Genomic DNA, 19515 nt, shown 5'->3' with positions numbered 1-19515 from the left:
AGTAAAGAGCTGAAACCTTTATCATGTGGGTGAGATTCATCCGACTGAACCAATTCACCTACTAGGCAACGCCTGAAAACGATTTTCCAATTTTTGTACTTCTTCTTTTACCAAGTAGCTACTTTAACAATATTTTGAGTATGTTCAAATGCTTGCAGATAGACTGAAAAACTCCCTTCAAAGGGAGTTTTTCGCTTCAGGAGTAAATGCCTCGACTTTCATATTACCTTCTCAAAAATGTATTCCCCTTCTGTTGCAACAAATTTAGATATGAATAACTCCCAGGCAGGAAATCCAGCCAGTCTGCAAGCATTTGGAGAAACTCAAAACATTGTTGATATATTTTCTTTTTTAAATGTACATGAATGAAAACAATGTTACTTAGTGTGTTAGGTGGCTACTTAAACTAGCCAATGACAGGTCATAAACCCTGTAAATGTCTAGGCTTCTATATTGCCTTATATATAATGTTGTTAACGACTATTGTTATATATTTATATTGATAATTAAAACTAAAAAAATCAAAAAACTCCCAAGGGGGTTTAATCCAGTTCTTGCCAACAAAACTTGGACAAACTTAAAAATATTTTTTCCATTTGTCTTATTTCGGTATATTTTATTGTTTCTTATGTGCCGATACCAAATATTTTATATGTAATGTGTACTAGTATTTCATTGGCCTCGTGGTGTAGTGGTCAGCGCATTTGTACGCGTATGTATGTGCATTTGTGTATGCGTATATGTTCATGTGTGTATGTATGTGTATATATAAATATGCATGTACATGTGTGTATGTGTATGTATGTATGTGTATGTATGTATGTATGTATGTATATATATATATATATATATGGATTATATGGTTTTATATTTACTTACTATTTCTTCTTCTTCTCTTCCTTCCCTTATTTCCCATCCCACTTCCTTTTACCCCTAGCGAAATGCACGTTGTGTTTTTTTTGTATTTTTGTTCCTCTATGAAACCCGTAAATGATCTTGTTATTTGTATTTATTATTTATGTATTGTTTATAACTATAAATGTGTTGGTTTCAAAAATAAATAAATAAGAAAAATGAAAAAATACAAGAGGAAAACGGTTCGATTAACGATATGGCCGTCTTCAAATATTTATTCAAAAATGTGTTTTTACACTAGAATATTTCCTATAGTTCCTGGAATGGTACCTGAAGCGTAAGACTGATCATATTACCTTCATATTTCAAAAATGATCAAGATACACCGTGATTGGTGTATGCACCATTGGGTGCGGAAAAGAATGATAATGATGATGATGATGTAGGTACCAGTAATTAATGCGTCTTTTAAAAATGTGTCTCAACATATTTATTTGAGATTATTAATGTCGAGTTTTTGATGTTATTACTCTTAATATATTTTTTGTGTACACTTTGGTTACCTTATTCGGGTATTTTTATAGTTCTAAACTCTTAGAAACAGCTTTCTTCGAAGAGAAAAATAATTATTTTGCTAAAAATTCAATCAGTTTTTCAATTGGAAATGTTTTGAGTATGTCAAATTGTTTGTAGACAGGCTAGATTTCCTCCCTTGGGATTTATTAAGGTTTAAATTTGTTGCAACAGAAACGGAAAACATTACTCAAAAATATTGTTGATTAAACGAACTGGTGTAAGAAACATAAAGAAAAAATGCTTTAGGGCGTTTGTCTAGTAGGTGAAATGATTCAGCTGGTTGAAACTCACACATTGATAAAGGTTTCAGCTCTTTTAGTAAATGCCTAGACTTCCATATTCCCTTCTCTAAAATGTTTTCCCTCTCTGTTGCAAGAAATTTGTATTGTTCAATTACTTAATTATTACAAATAGTGTGCATCGTAGTCAGTGGCTTCGATGTTTTGACTACCGAGTCTGAAAGTCTGCCAGATCCAAGAAAGAAATACGATTTTTATGCACAGAAAAAATACTCTAAAACTTTTTTTAATTATTTAGTTTACGGGCTGCCACTGCAATTTTAAAATTTATTTTCACCAACAAAACAAAAGAGACTTCAACAAACTTACTTTCTTCCACCCTTATCATACAACTTGGCTGAGATAAACATAATTTCACTTTTATGATGATTTTACTTATGTTGATTCAAGATTATAAATAATTATTACATTTCAAAGTGAAACTATTACTTGACTACTGTTATTCGGCCACTGCAGCTAGGCTAGTTTTCCAATGAACCTTTGGAAAGTAAGCCTTAGCAAATATGCAAATAATAAACAAACAATAATAAAAAACTTGCAGGGATATATCGCCGCGTTTCTGGCACATGGTGGTAACTAAAATTCCACTCATTGTGATATATTGATTTTTTAAAGTTAAAAGCTCACCCCAAATCAACAAATTAAATAATACCATAAGCAGAGTATAGTAAAGCTTTTTTTTACTTATAAAATGTGACGTATTTTTATTTATTTTTTAAACAAACATTATTTGATGCCAGTTATAAGTCAATTTTTATTTCTGAAAATTTGTAATTACCAACTTGTGCCAGAAACCCAACGATATTATAAAAACAGGAAAAACATTCGTAATTTGATAAAAACCTTTCTTCGACATATAACCTAATACACTTCGGAACACAAAAAAAAACAACCGTAACATGAACAACCAGAACACGCGACATAATTAGGACTCTCCATGAACAGACAATAGGGTATTATCACTCGGGGGAATATAGGATTTAACCTACTCTACAAATAAATTATTTTTTAAAGATTCTCCTAGTGTTTATATAAACCCTTATAATAAATATATTCATTAATTATTTTCGTTTCGAAAATAAGGTATTTCAAAAACGATCGTTTCGAAAGTAGGTAATATTTTTTTCACAGAAGTTCACGAGTAATGCATTCATTTTAATGTTGGTAATGCCACAGGCCACAGATAGAAAAATAAGGAGAATTGTCTATGCATATTATCTTAAGCCCTTACCTCCTCCAGTTCCAAGCACTGACAGATGAAAGTGAAAACGGATTACATCTTTTTCTCGAATTTCTTTTTTTATTTTATGGTTTTCAACCACTTCTGAATATTAATTTATTATAATAATGATAAATTCAATTATCAATTGATCATGAAAATTATAAATAACAGGACGCCGTAAATGTAAACAAACGACACATAGAAAAAGGAAGCTATCTACAATACTCTATAAAATCCATAGACATTGATGAAAAAAAATTCGAATACGTCACAAAACATCCAAAGACGTCATACTTGATGACGTCACCAATTGTTTGTTTTTGGCACCATTCAAATTACTAGAATTTAATCATTTATATCTCTCCTATTTCTTAACAGATTTTAATAAGAATAGTACCGATCGGCTTGTGATTTTTCAGATTAATTTATGAAATAAGAAAATTGTCCATTTATATGGACGAAACATTTATACGATCTCACCAAAGTAATTATTATATGTTTTATTAATATTTTTTTTATTTTTTTTACATGCGTATATTTTTTGGTATTCAGTGTGTTTGTTCCCGAAAAAGTGAATTCTCGGGAATAGATAATTAATGTGTGAATTCGACTTAAATATATTTATATTATCTAGTTACATTTCTCAAAAAAAATAATTCATTTCATAACAATGATTGAAAAACTATCCTATACCCATAAGAAGATAAGCTAAGGGCTGATACCATGGTCAATTTTCTTATCAATTCGTTATAAAATGTTGGAAATGATTCATCTGTACATGTTTGTACTTGCAATATGGAAAGTTTTCAGAGATTTACATATCATAATATAATCATGGTGTAGTGGTCAAGACGCTTGACTCACACACGAAAGGTTCCGGGTTCGATTCCCGGTGAGAACACAAGAATTATAATGTCATTTTTCTCAAGCCTGGGTGTTCTGTGATGTAATTTACAACTGTAATTGGGCCTCCTGGCTTGTTGTGGTGCAAAAAATAAATAAATGTAATAATATATGTAATAATAACGTGTTTTTTTACCATTGCGCTTTTAGTTTGACTTTGAATTTGTAATTAAATTTTTGTAAAATCAGGGAAGCATTTACCTTTTCGTACTCAATAGTGCATTAAGTTATTGCGTTATTTAATTAATTATTAATATTATTTACTAGTGAAAATTCATAAATCTGCTATCATTAAAACTTTTTTGGCTAATTATAATTGTACATTTTGATTTTTTGTTACTTTTTATTATTTATTTTAGTACTCATTTGATTATATTAACATTTAGTTTTATTATTTATAACTTAATTTTTTTAACTTTATAACTCACATATCTCAATTATGATTTCAATGATTCTATTATTTTGTTAATTTGATTATATCTGTTAAAAAAATAGATATTTTGTTGTGTTTTACGTTTTTTTTATTTTATTGTTATTCTTTCTTGTTTTTTCGAATTCGATATATTTTTCTGGATTGTTATTTTATTGTTTCATATGCTATAGTAATTTAATTTATTTTATGGTGTATTTTTTCTTCTTCTTAATTAACAAATTACAACAGGGAAGGAGAATACCTTAAAAAAGGGAATATGGAAGTCAAAGCATGTAAATGCTTGTAAAAGCCTTATAATCTGTCAATGTCAATTTGTTCTTTCCAATTATTATGGCTTAACATGGTACAGCAGATTAAACGTCCTAGAATGAACCTTTCCGAAACTTCTAGATGTAGGTTCTGCAGTGCAGATGAGGAAACACTTATCCGCATTATATGTGAATGTGATGCTTTACATTATAAAAGGAGCCTCATCTTCGAGGGACAACTGGTTAAACTTGAGGATGTTAAAGAGCTCGTCCCTTACCTAATAACCCGATACTTTACGGATCTGGGCTTGGAAGGGAAGATTAAGCAAGATCTAAACTCTCGCTTTCCACGCAGCAGTCAGGCTCTTTATAGACCTGGGCTTGGAGGGCGAGAACTATTCACGGGAACCTGTCACAATAGATCCTCACAGGTCGCAGTGACGTCAGGAGCTTGCATAGCACTGACCCTCACAACTAAGAATAATAAGTTCACGAATTTGTAAACAAATGTAATTTGAAAAGAATTAATAAAAAATATATAAGAAAACATGTATTATAAATTTATTTTAATTTTTATTTGGCATTCATAAAAAATTACATTGAAATAGCACCTCATATAATATACAATGTATACATGAAATAAAGTATTTATCCATTATCCCAAATAGTGTAGTACAATGTACTATAGATTGTATATTTTTACATATTTGTTTTTGTTGTATCTATCTATGTAGGTAAACCCGTTCCAAAATGCTTGTGGTATCGGTAGGGTATTGCTCCCGTAGGCAACACAGCAAGAAGCGACTGCAAGGCGATATATGATCACGAGCTCAAATTTTTTTTTTTTTTTCGAACAAGAATGGACCACCTCGCTATCACTAATCACTATATCTCCCACAAGTACAATAATCTATATTTATTGTAAAAAAAATACAGAAAATAATTAAGAAATAATATTATATTTTCAAGGGCACTGTGCCTTGTCCAAGAGCCAGCATATAAACACATTTGTTAGTACTGCCAGGGTAGTCGATTTTTTAGTCCAGTAAGTAAAATTTTTTTTTTGGTAAAACGTAACATAACATTACAGAAAATTATCTTATTTTTGTGTTATGATAATATATATAGTTTATGGTCTGGTAACATTACGCTGCCACTTCACGCATGCGCACAGGTGGGATATCAGACTCTTGGACACAGTGCAATGTGTGCAACGATGATTCTACGCGCCTTCTTGTATATTATAATTCTATGGTAAAAATATAATTCCCCGTGGAAAATGTACATCGACTATTTTTACAATTTACGTTACAATTATTTTTATATTATGTATACAGAACAATTTTGTCAACGATTTTGATGTATTTTTTTTCATTTCCATATTCGTTCTTAAATAATAATAAACAAAGAAATTGACAATATTTATGTACATACTGTTAGTTTACCCAACAAAATAAATATAAATAATAATTATTTTTAAAAATACAAATAAATGATGCATGTGGACATCATAGATTGATGATTGATGATTGGTAGATGCAGGCGAGTAGATGGAGAAATAGCAAAGTTGAGATCGGTTAAAGCGAGTTCATTTTGCGAACGCCAAAACAGGCAAATCTGACACAACACTGCCCGTTAGTGACGGTCACAAACCAACATCGCCTAAACATTGTGGCCTTAGGCTCTTTATTGCTTTCACTTCATCGTGCGGTGGTTCATCAAACTTCATCCAAAGTCCTGAAAGGCTGAAACGTAGATCTGTGAATGTAAAACATTGCGGCCGTAGGCTCTTTATTGCTTTCACTTCATCGTGTGGTGGTTCATCAAACTTCATCCAAAGTCCTGAGAGGTTGAAGCGTAGATCTGTGAATGTAAAATATTGTGACTTTATTGCTTTTACTTCATCCAAAGTCCTGCAAGGTTGAAGTTGTAGATATGCAAATGTAAATATTTATTGTCATCATTTTATCGTGGGGAGCTTCATCAAACTTCACCCAAAGTCCTTTAGTTGTAGATCTGTAAAAGTAAAATATTGTGATTTTTTATTTTTTTAACAATCACAGTACTCGCAGAAATGTAAAATTTGAGTGTTACTTTACTGTATAAATATATTTTATTTAATTATTATCATTCATTATAATATTATTTTTTTAACGTATTTATCCGTTAATGGACAGGCGCCGTGGTGAAGTTGGTTAGACGGCTTACTGTGAGACGGGTATCGCGGGTTCGATTCCCGCCAGTTGCCAGAAAGAAACCCAAGAAAGATTTTTTTCTCAATTAGTCTAGGTGATGTGGTGTATTTTTCATTGCTTCCTTCCATATCCCCTCTTTCCTACCTGCTGACACGCCTTATTCCTTTTAAAAAAATAAGGAATATGTCCAACTTATAGTATATTGGTTTACGCGTTTGGTTGCCGTGCATGAGGTAAAGGTGAAATATTTATTCAAAGTGATTATTCATAGCAATGTTTCGTGTTAATATGGAAATATTTTATTATGTATTCCTATGAACAATATTCTGTATTTTCAATAACCTATTTTTTCAAAATTGAGAAAAGCATTATAAAATTAACGGAGATTACCAAGACCCGGACGGTTTATAGCAATGTAATTTTATTTAATAGCGCGTCGTAGTAAATGTATTATAAAAATATATAATTATTACTATTTTTCATGCTTTAAACGCTTTAGCTTTTAAGTGCTTATTAAATTCATTAGTACAATAAAGACTAATTGTAACATTAATTATCTGTAACTTATTTTGATGACAGAAAATATTTATTTGACATAAAAGCTTTCTTAGAATTCGGTCAGCACGTCTACAAAGTAATTTCTATCACTAGGGTTAATATGCAGGCAATACTCGAAAATAATTCCTAAAATATTCCATTATTTACAATAATGAATGTTCACAGAAATGTATTAATAAAATCGTTTTTTACTTTATTGTTTTTTAATAAATTGGTGATTGAATGAATTGTTTTTAATTTATTTTTTTCACTGTCAGGTCTAAAGGCAAGTTTTGTAAAATTTAATTCGAATAGTATTTTCGGCAATAAGATTTAGTTTTTTTTTTTTTAAACTATGTTTTATATTTATGATGTTATATTTTAAATGCACACACTAAAATACATAAAATATTATTAACCAATAATCTCTCAGTAAAAAATACGAAAAAAATATGAGAAAATGTATTTCACAATAAATTAAAATATCATTCTATACCTGAGTAAGGTTAACTCTAATGATGTCATAAATCATACCTGTAAATACGGCCCATTTCACACAGCGGTAAAAATCCACACGGCACAATAATATAACCTAAGGTGGGTTGATATTTATAATGTTCTAAGTATTTTTTAAATTACATTTATTTATTTAATGTCAGACAGACGCAATAAGGTGACTAATCTTTCCTTGATTTCCTTTTGCCGGATTTTCACTTGAGTGGCCCTTGAATAAATTTTAGATAAATACAACATAATATAATAAATGTTAATCCACCCTAATTTTAGCGTGCAGTGTGGATTCGGATACTTACTTACTTAGCGTATCCGGTTGGATTATATCCTGCAACTCCAATATGCGATGACAGATATCGCCTTGTCGTTTGCCACAACTTGATCCCTAGGAGTGCAGCCTTCCTCCATGAGCGGGCATGTCAATAGGTGGCTGTCGTCCTGGGTTGCGCCGCAATCAAACTATATATTATCACCAGAGAGGTACCCCCACTTTTGGAGATATTTTTTACATAGTGTTACATCCATCCGTAGTCTATTGAGGGCGATTCGTAGAGAGTATGGTAGGTGTTCACCTCCTTAGATACCCTCATTTGGATCCATCCACGGTCTCGCTCCAAGATCCTGTTGCCATAGTTCTTCTCTCCGCTGTTGCGAGGTGCACAGGGGAGGTGGCTTTGATAAAACTGTTTCTAGATCTCAGACTCAAGGCCGTCGGTTGATGGTGGTGAAGGGATGCCTAGGATCGTAGGTTTGTTTGTACCTCTCTGCTTCTGCGGCTGTCCTTCGAATGTGTGGATTTAGATGATTCGTGGTTATTGGGCCTACGTGTTTAATAAACCCACACTTGTACCTTTCAGAATTGTATATAGAAAAAGCAAATGACGTTGTGTGCGTGGCCTCAACTAAAGTTTATTTACCTGTAATACGAGTACTACAACTAAATAAAAAATATATTTTACTTTAATATATACAGCGCTGTCACATTTAAACCATGTCACATCCGAAACCACGATGATCAGTTTGGGCAAATAAGACATATTAGCATATTAAAAAAAATATTTAGAACGCAGATTTTTTTAAAAACTAAATATAAAAAAAAAACAATGGTTGCTTATTTTTGCGGGAAGCGAGGGGGGCGTGGCCGCGTGGTCAGCAGTGTATCAGACTCCCCCTCCCCCTTCTCGTTTTTCCCTTGCAGAGGCAAATAACCATTTGCTTTTTTTGATGTTTTATTTTTTAAAAAAATATTCGTTCTTAAATTTATTTTTGCGCCAATTTGTCTTCTTACTCATACTGATTATCGTAGTTTCGGATGTGAGAAGGATTAATGAACACCCTGTATTTATATTTACTTTAACGTTTCTGGTTCTGTAATGCGGAGTGACGTCTTACAATAATGTGTTTATTTTATTATGAATTAGTAAAAATAGTATTTATATATATATATATATATTAGATAAATATAGCAGTTTAATGCCCCCACTTCATCCTGTGGAGGTTCATCAAGCCTCATCCAAAGTCCTGCGAGGCTGAAGTTGCAGATATGTGAAAGTAAAATATTGTGTCTAATGTAGGTAGCTCTTTATTGCTTTCACTTTATAGTACAAAAAATTATCGAACATTATCGAATTGCAGTGATGTTTTCGACTGGAGTTAAAGATCTGTAAGAGAAAAATAATGTATTCAAAGATTTGTGTATAGTAAAATTAGATTTACTGATTTATTTACTTCATGAAAACAACAGCTATTGAAACAAAAACACAACGTTGACAACGTTTGGCAGGCGCCGTGGCGCAGTTGGTTAGACGACAACTGTGAAACAGGCGTCGCGGGTTCGATTACCGCCAGTTGCATGGAAAAATATCAAGAAATATTTTTCTCTCAACTGGGCTGGGTGTTGTGGTGTATTTTTCATAACCTTCTATCATATCCACTCTTTCTCACCAGCTGGCACGCTAAAAAGCCTTTAAATACAGGATAAGCGGGTTATTCCCTAAGAAAAAGAAAAAAACCGTTGGGAAAATTCTAGTTTTCTATATATTACTAAATACAAAGAAAGAAAATCATACTTCTGTAAAGTTACTTTGTGTAACTTTATTTGTAAACATAAAAATATAAAAGTTTATAATAATAATGATAAAACTCAAAAATAAGAAAAAATAGTTTTCTGTTGTTAAGTGATCCCAAAGTAACCTTTTTTTCTTTAAAACAAGAAAAAAAACATGTAAATGTATTAAAAAATGAAATATGCAAAGTAAGATTATTATATGCAATTAAGGCTCCAGCATTTTCCTTGTAGTTTAAAGTGAGCAAATATAGGTATGGATTTCAAAAAAAAAAAAATTCTAAAAATTTTGGACACCGCGAAAAGATGCGTTCTTATTATTGTTTGTGCTTGATTAAACATATAGATGTAATAAGTTGTAAAAAATATGTTGTTTAAAACATAGGCTATTAATCCCACTCTATCCCGTAAAACTTCATCAAACCTCATTAGTAAAGAAATATTTTTATGTAGCAATTCTGGAACCAACTTCGAAATGCATTCATCTATATCCAGGATACATACGTATGGAAATAAGTTTGAACAAATATTTGATATTTTCAATACAAACTCTGTTAATGCATTAAAATGTAATCTCCCTCGTTATTTTTTAAAATAGTAATAAATTTATTATTAAAAAAAATTATGAAATTTAACTTTGTTTTCTTGGATACGTATTTTTGTTTATTTATTTATTTTAAGGTATTTGAGATAATATAAAATGTACATTGGTGGATTTATTACATTAACTTCTTTCTACCAACTGATAAAATAAAGATGTTATTTAGATATTTTAAGTTTTTATATTGCTCTAAAAAACTTCTTATTTATAAAGTGTTATTGTATTTTTTTTCTTTTTCATTATTTCCTAGTTATTTTTTTTATATTAAATTTTTCTCAACTTGACTTTGTTATATTTATATTTAAAACATAAGATTTTCTAATGTTAATAGTTATCTTTTATTTGTCATTTTATATATGTTTTGCTTCTTTTCTACTTTTTTGTTGTTTTTTTTAAAGTTTATTTTCGATAAATTGTTTCGTTTTAATTATCCTAATGCATTTCATATAATGTGTTACTATAATAAATTGTTCAATGCTATGATTGTTTTTGTAACACTTTTTATTGTAAAAGGTTCTTTGAACCGTTGATGTACAAATAAATAAATAAATATGTGAGGATCGCGACTGTAGTTTTTTAAACCACGAAAAAAAAAAATGAAGTTGAAATAAAAAAAAAATATTTAAAAATAGAAAACTGTAAAAAGTCGTATTAGATACGAGAGAAATAATCTCTGTAAAATAATAACAGTTCAACTTAACAATTATTGCGAAAGAGCAAAGAAGTCAAAATATTCGGTTCAAAAGGCTACCAAATTATATTCGCACTTACATAAATTGCAATAATAAATTTGCAACTTGAACGATTTATGAATATAAACCATGCCCAAAATGTAGATACTTGTAGTAGGTATTTGCTAGCGTGAACTCGATAAGAAATTCTATTGATTTACTTATCATCAAAATGTAAGGCATTGTTATCAAATTAAAATAACTACGTCTTTACATACTTTAATTATTTCTCATATAGATTACTGCTCTACTGTTTTCTTTTAAGCCAATAACGCAAATTTAAATGAATTGGAAGTACTTGGTAGATCTAGTAAAATAAAAAAAAAATGCGAGAAAACCCCAATTGGATAAGAATAAAAAAGGGACTGATATATTTTTTTATAATTAATTTTTTTAACAATCAATGCCCAAATACTTCATTCATAAGATAATGCTAAATAAAAAAATCTAAAGTAAATTCCTAGAAATGAAAAAAGAATAATGCTGCCATTAAAAAAAAACAGAATCCGAAAATTGCATTTTGTAAAAAGGTTTCAAAATATATGAAAAGATGCCTGAATGTATAAAGAATGAAAAGAGTTTGAATGAATTTAAAAATAAATGTTGTCTTTACTGCAAGATGATGTAAAAAGATATAATGTAATAAATGAATGCGTAACTATTAGTTAATATAATAAGTTATATAAGCTTTCTTAAGAATTAAATATTTAAAAAATCAAATACCCGATTTCATCACAATCCAATGATATTCCAACGAATAAAACACATTTAGCAGAAAAGCACAAATGGTAGGTAATTAAAAAAAAATTCTTATAAAAAAAAAGAATTACACAGAAACACGAACAGCTTGAATCGTTGTATAATAGAAAACGTATTCAAAATTTTAATCTAGTAAATTTTACAAACTAATATTAAAAATAATATTCAATTACAAAGTCCTCGCAACATCAAAAGTCGACGAACGTAAAAAAAATACAACTATATTTTTTTTCCGTTTTTCCCTGGCACATTCAAATATTAATTCATTTATATTTTTCAGCACTCAGTGGCTTCAATGACTTCAGCAGAAATCAGTGAAAGCTAAAAAAAATATTTTTGAATATTCTGAAGAGGGTTGGGCCAATAATTGAATACATTACTCGAGAAATTGATGACCCAGTATTTTACTATGATTCTGCGCCTTGCCGTCGGGCTCGTTCTGCGAGGGTGCAATTTTTTTAATGCGTTTTGATGCTTTATCGAATTTTATTTGTCATTTTTAGACTCCTTTAGCTGTTATTATTCTTCAGGTATCGCTGCAAGAACCGTTAGGTCTTAATTCCCTTTCGTGGCGAGCAAACAGTCTAGATTTAGACATAATTAAAAATCTTTAGGCAAGATTGGGCAACATTAGGAAACAACTCCGAAATCGGTCCAGGAGTTCAAAAACTTTATATTATTGACGTTGTTCTGCCCAAACGTTGGCTTGCCTTAGAAAAAGACTTTTCATTGATAAGTAGGTACCTAGGTACTTGTTTGTGATTAAATTCGAAAATGAAAAATTGTTAATATTTAAATATTAAATTTATGTAGGTACTTGTTTATGGTTGAATTCCAAAACATAAATAAATATTTTTTCAAATATGGCATTATTTTTGCAAACGTCAAACTCCGGTCTTCTCATCAGCAGAGGGGTGTAAAATTTATTAAATTTAACATTATTTTAGTATTATTTTAGTATCACCAAAAATTCAGTAAAAAGAAAAAAATTGGTAGAAATTATAAAGAATTTAAGGAAAGAATCTGATTGAAACCCACAAAAAACAAATGCTGTTTCTAAACATTCAAAAACAAACTTTTTTTATACACAAAAAAACAACATAATTCCAGTTTTTTGTAAATGTATTATCCTCGAATGCATCCCTGGTAGATCGATGAATAAAACATTTATGCTCTTTACTTCATTTTTACACATTTTTGAAGATTTTAATATCTACGAACACGCACAGCGCGAAGATCTATATTTCTCTGAAAACCACACGTAAATCGATCAAGCCGTTTAGAAGGAGTTCAATGACATCTTACGTACAGATGAATTATAAATATAAAGTCAAAGAATTTTCGTTAGAAATTTGATATCAACTCCACAAATCCATATCAATACGAATAAACAGTGTGATCAAAGCCAAAAGTGGTAAAAAAATGTTCTTTAAATAAAATAATAAAAGTGTTTTTATGACGCTTTAACAACAGAAATGAAGAATGTTTTAGAGAAGAGAATATGGAAGTCTAGGCATATACAGGGCTTATGACCTGTCATTGCCTGGTTTAAGTGACTACCTTACAAACTGTGTAACATTCACCGTTTTGTTTATATTAATAGCTCTCTAGGGGGTTGAATTCCAGCCCTTGTCTCTAAATAACCTATTCCAAGTGAATGAAGAAAATAGGAGATTACTTCAGCTTATGTCTACATATTTCGACTTGATTTAAATTTTCAAAATTCAGTAGCTGTTCTTTCCTCCTTAAGTAAGCTTGCATATTACAGATATTATTTGAAGATTATCTATTTGGAAAATTTCCAACATGATTTTCTAAGGCCTATTTTACTATAATGTGTTAAACTTTTTTTCAAGCGCTGTATTAAAAAAAATTAGAATATAGCTACATAATATATGTATATCGAGAAGTTAATAATAAATAATTCATTTTAAAGTGGATTTGAAGATAATAATAAGATAAAAATAAACCAATAAATTAAATGACAGCGAATTAACATGGACAATTCATACCAATAATTTAACTAGGAAAGACGCGACATTATCAAAAAAAAAAATTTTAAATCAAAAATTTTGTTCGAGAAATGGAAAAAAATCTAATGTTAGAAGCCTATGTAAAATCAGAGGCTACTAACATTAGATAAATAGGTTATATTACGCAACAACCATGGAAATTTTAAATCTAAATGACATAAACTGACTACAAAATAAAATATTAACGTTAGTGTATAACCTCTTCCAGCAACTAAATAACTCTTTGTAACAAACTAAACAATAATTAATGGTTAGGTACTGAACTTTTTCAACTAGAAACCTAAAAATTTATTTATAAATTAGCCACTGATTTAATGTTGACAAAGAACTAAAACTTTTTTAAAAAAGGTATTAAACATGGACGCAATACGAAAATATCAGAACTATATGACACACAACATTCTAAAACGGGACAAAGACAGTAAGGTTAACAAACCAGGGACTGAAATTACACAACAAACTACCAGGTTATTCTAAACAAAAGACTCAGACAACTATTACAAAAAAAAAAAAAAAAGAAAAATTAGCATTCTTATAATTTATCCAAATATTTTAATTTTGGTGGCCATTTTCAACGAGTTGTAAATAACTCACGATTAGAAAATAGAAATCAAATTAAGGTAGAGTGGGTTTGAACTTCGGACATCTGATCCGTGATTCCACAACGCTAGACACGGGAAAACAACCCGATCGAAAATGAAAAAATATTTTTACTACCAAAAGAATATGAATATGAATACAAAAAAATAAAAAAATCTTAATTTAATGTAATCCATCAGAGTTAATAAATAAATTTCCAATATTTATATTTTTTTATACTTCCGTTGTCAACAGCTAAAACAGAGAGATTAGTTCAAAAAACCACAAAAAATAGTCATTTACACATTACTTATATGCACCTATACGTAGGTAAAAATGTATTCATATTTTTTGTAGATTACCTATAAAAAAATCACCGCTCGCCACTACACGCTAGTGGGCCAAAGGTGAGGGTGAAATCGGTTTCATTTGTAATATTCAGAAAAGCAATACGAGATCGAAGAAGAAAAGAACGAAACATTTTCGCCATGCGCATGTTTCTAAAATCAACCAACAGAAAAATTCAATTGTCCACCTCGTGGTTTGTAGCTTGCTCGGGTAAATAGTAAATAACTAAGTATTTAATGTTACGATTACTTTCAAATAAAAATTCGATCAAATAGAGAAAACAAATGGAAATTTTACACGCAAGTACGTGTATAAGTTAGAGATATTCGTACAAGAGATATAACGAGTCGATCAAGATGGAAGAGGCCATCTTTTATGCTCATAATAAAGCAAACAATAAATTGTAAATTCTTGATTTATTGCCCGCTCTTTATTCCGAGTAGTTTGTTCAGCTGTTTCCATTGCGCTGCATTCTCACTACTCCAGAATAAAACCGTATTTACCGACACAAACAACGAAACATTATCAAACTGGAACCGTTTTATAAAGTAAAAGCAAGATTTTGTCCAAAAAGACACGCAGAAGCGAGACTGTTGACTTTAGGGCGCCTTTGTCAGACGACCTAAAACATCTATTTGTTTTCGATCATAAAAACACTTGAATAACTTGAACAATGAACAATATTCCACATATTTATGTAACATAAAACGTGTGACTATAACATATTACCATTACATAATGTGGTCTTAAATTTGTAGAGTCGACACTTCACTAGTAGGAACGTTACTTTTGAAGCAATGCAAAGGCTTACAAGATAATTTTTAAGTTATACTGACATGGATCCCTTGTCACGTGGGTATAAAAGGCAATGAAAAAGTTAATTCAATTGCAAAACAGGCTTGTGTCAGTGGAAAGATTAAGTAAGATCGTGTAATGGCATCTGATTTGTACGAAACTGTAAAAAAGAGCAGTGGAAAGAATCTAAATTGGTAAAAATATCATTTTACGCTTCAATACAGTCAGATATTTTAAAAAAACCGTGGTATGTAGGAACATCTCTCTCAAGGTCTAAATTACAAAAGTAACAATATGCAGGTTAAGATCAGGTCACGGCTGTTTTAGATCACATTTATTTAAAACTAGCGGACTCGACAGACGTTATCGTGCCCGAACGTTGGCTTGCCTGCTATTAGCTGGTTGAACAAACGTTTTTTCGTAACTAAGGACACACGTATCTCATGTGATTGGCTAAGATGCCTTGTTGTGCTCAAATCAAAATCGTGCAAAAATCACTACTCTAGTGCCATAACCCATGGAGAAAATACGAGAATACGTATTAATGAGGAGAAGTCAAACTGCGTTTTACCATGAGCATTTTAAAATTATAAAACTCTTCGTTTCGTTTTTTCATGGCCTTTTCACATCTTAACTCGGGTGTTCTGGCCGTTTATAAAACTCAACTCATGCTCATTACGAATTTAGTCATTCTTTAACCAGTCGGGTTTTGACGTGACCTTGATATTTAATTTGAAACCCAAAGAAAAGAAAAATGACTGTGGCGTGAAAGCGTGCAAAAACTGTCCGGATAAAAGGCAAAATGCTTTTCATTGATAAGTAGGTACCTGGGTACTTGTTTATGATTGAATTAAAAAAATCTGATATTGAATTTAATTTGGTATTTGGGTACTTGTTTATGGTTGAATTCCAAAACATAAAATAATTGATTTTTTCAAATAAAGAATTCTTTTTGGAAATGTCAAACTCTAAGCTATTTAACAACAGTGCTGCATTTTTCAAAAATGTATCAAATGTCAGTTAAAATTATTAATACGTAGAAATTAAGAAATTGTAAAGAAATGAATCAATCCAAAAAATAATCATAACACAAATGTAAAGTAAAAAAAAAGCAATCTGTCAATTTCTCTAAAATTTTATTGTGCACGCGGAAATATTGATTGACACAACAGAGTAGATAAGTAAAGGGTCTATAAGAGTAATTGAATTAATATAATTAAACTTAAAATTTAAAACAGATTTTATTTTACATAAAACATATATTTTTATATCATGTTAAATAATATTTGATATTTTGAAGATTTTGTCTGTCAAATTTTCGCACCAGAGTTGTTTAATCCGAGGTCCAATTTTCGTTATTTTTCTTATAAGATGAGCAAAGAAGAGTAAAAAAAAATACTAGCCTGGCAACACTAACGAAATGTTCATTCTGTTTCTTTGACAATCTGACAGATGGTAAAATAATTCAATTTTTATGTAATGCATTTGCTACTTAAACATTCGTTTGCTAATTACACATGAAATGTGATTCTATTCTGTTTCTTTAAGATCCTAGCAGTTTCTCTACACTTTAAAAGGACACAACACGGCATAGTTGAATTCAAATCAGGAGTTGCGTACTGAGCGACGTCTACAAAGAAAATAATGGGTCAAAATGTAAACCTACTAATTTATGAGTAGTTTAGTCGCCTTCTATTTGATGTGCGTATGCGGTTTCTGGACTACTCTTAATTCTATGCTCGTAGATATATTAATTACCTGTAGGAACTCACTAATATGTGATTTTTAATGAGAATATTGGTGTTTTTAACTACTTAACTTCCATTTTTCTTAATTTGTAAATAGTATGTTTCTAGCTAATATTACTAAGAATGGTAAACGACATAATAAATGAATGCCATAATAAATGAAAGCCATAATAAATAATTAAAAGGTAACTGAGCACACCGGTTCATAAAACTGCATGTTCATCAAAATCTCAAATAGGTTTTAGGATTTTTAAACATGGTACTCCCGAATCGTTTTAATTACAGCTCATAATAATGACTAGTTGCATATTTGACATAAAAAATCTTACGCCTTAAGAATTAAGCTAGGGTTTCCTAGGACAGCGGTGCCCGTATTTTTACGGCCGTAGTGAACGGTGATGCAGTGGACAGCCGTCGTAAAGGTGACTAGAGTGTGATTTTCTAGGAAAACGGTGTTATCAACACCATTTAACACCGTTTTCCTAGGAAACCACTCTCTAATCACCTTTACGACGGCTGTCCACTGCATCACCGTTCACTACGGCCGTTAAAATACGGGCACCGCTGTCCTAGGAAACCCTAGCTTTATTTTGACAATTATTATTTTGACAACGACGACATCTCTTTGACTGATCTCATTTTAGTAAAATTATTATTATAAACTAATTGGTGTTCATAGGGAGAATTTCTTAGCTTTTTTGTGCAACAAATAAATCATGGAAAAATGCAATAATTAAATGTTTTATTTGTCATTCACATTCGTTGAATAATTTTATCACAAAACGAGGAAGATCATTACTACGGGAAATTGGATACAAAAAAATATTTTCTTACGCGCGGTAAAAATTAAAGCATTAAATTGAACGGTGAGGTTTCTTGAGAATCCGTCAAAAAAATTATGATAATGATTTTAATAAAAATAAACGTAATACTAGTTCTTGCGAATCAACCAATGAGCATTGTGATAGATTTCCGGTTTACGGGAAGCCAATTCATCAATCAGCAAAATTCATCGAAGAGAATTTGTGACGTCACACGAGGAGTAATTTAAAAATTACAAAACGATAAAAAATCCATGCGCTGATAATACGACACAGAAATATTTCCAAAAAAAATTTGCTTAGTTTAATAGTCGATTAGCAAATAAATATTTTTTTTCAAACCGTTGAACTTACTAATCTTATTTAAGTTGGATAGAGAGATTCATGTTATTGTCACTGACTAGATTCGGACCTTTGGTAATTATTTGTTTTTAAAAAAATCAATTTAAGTTTGTTTATCTATTAAAAGAGTTTTACCAATTGAACATCGTGATTTGTCGATTTGGAGTACCTTAATCAGAAATACCACGCATCGCAAAATGTGCTACCGGGAACATCACCAAAATTACATTTGATCAACAAAATGATTAAAACGACGACGAAAAATTGTTTTTAACATAATGATTTACTATTTGATGACGTTAATTGTTAATTAGATATTAATTTGCACAAACTACCTGATGCAGAAGACAAAGTGGTTCACGTGTCAGTGCGCCGTTCGAGGTGTTTGGGTCACTCGGGAAGCGTGCTGAAGGTGTCAGGCTTCTGATACTACTGCTTAGTCCATTCAGAGAACAACATCTTATGGACTATGCTAGCTACCACACCTGGAACAGATATCTCGGTGGCCAACCACACTGTATATATTGTGTACAGGGTGGTGTCAATTTCACTGAGTAATTAATTAAAGATTTCAAAATAAATCTATCTAAAAATATGTTAGATTTATTTTATTGGTATTTTTTGTAACAATTCTCGAACCAACTTTGAAATACATTCACCTTTATCCAAGATACATAGGTATGGAAATAAATTTGAACAAATATTTTATATTTACAAACTCTGTTAATGCATTCAGATGTAATCTCACTCGTTATTTTTTAGAAAAGTAATGAATTTATTTTAAAACATATTAGTATTTTAATTTTGTTTTCTTGGAGATGTATTTTTGTTTTTTTCTTTATATAAATAAATTATACATTGGTGCATTTATTGCCAAATGGCAACTTCTTCCAAAAAACTGATAAAATTGAA

The 19515-nt window shown here is 30.5% G+C and overlaps 1 long non-coding RNA gene across 4 annotated transcripts; it reads right to left on the bottom strand.

Annotated features, from left to right (window-relative positions):
- Positions 1-5084: 5084 nt before the first annotated feature.
- LOC148273178 (uncharacterized) lies at positions 5085-19281 on the bottom strand. 4 transcript variants are annotated; one of them, XR_015824650.1, is made up of 4 exons: positions 18939-19281; positions 8081-9442; positions 7803-7992; positions 5085-6552 (listed from the first exon to the last, which is right to left on the bottom strand). It is a non-coding gene; the product is annotated as an uncharacterized LOC148273178 (long non-coding RNA). The 4 variants fall into 4 exon arrangements; XR_015824648.1 differs by lacking the exon at positions 7803-7992 and having other exon boundaries at positions 8077-9442; XR_015824651.1 differs by lacking the exon at positions 7803-7992.
- Positions 19282-19515: the final 234 nt, after the last annotated feature.

The sequence above is a fragment of the Micrasema longulum genome, unplaced genomic scaffold, assembly GCF_059751315.1.
Source record: "Micrasema longulum isolate JH-2025_06_02 unplaced genomic scaffold, ASM5975131v1 h1tg002049l, whole genome shotgun sequence".
Classification (NCBI taxonomy): domain Eukaryota; kingdom Metazoa; phylum Arthropoda; class Insecta; order Trichoptera; family Brachycentridae; genus Micrasema; species Micrasema longulum.
This window is presented reverse-complemented; position numbering and strand designations above follow the sequence as displayed.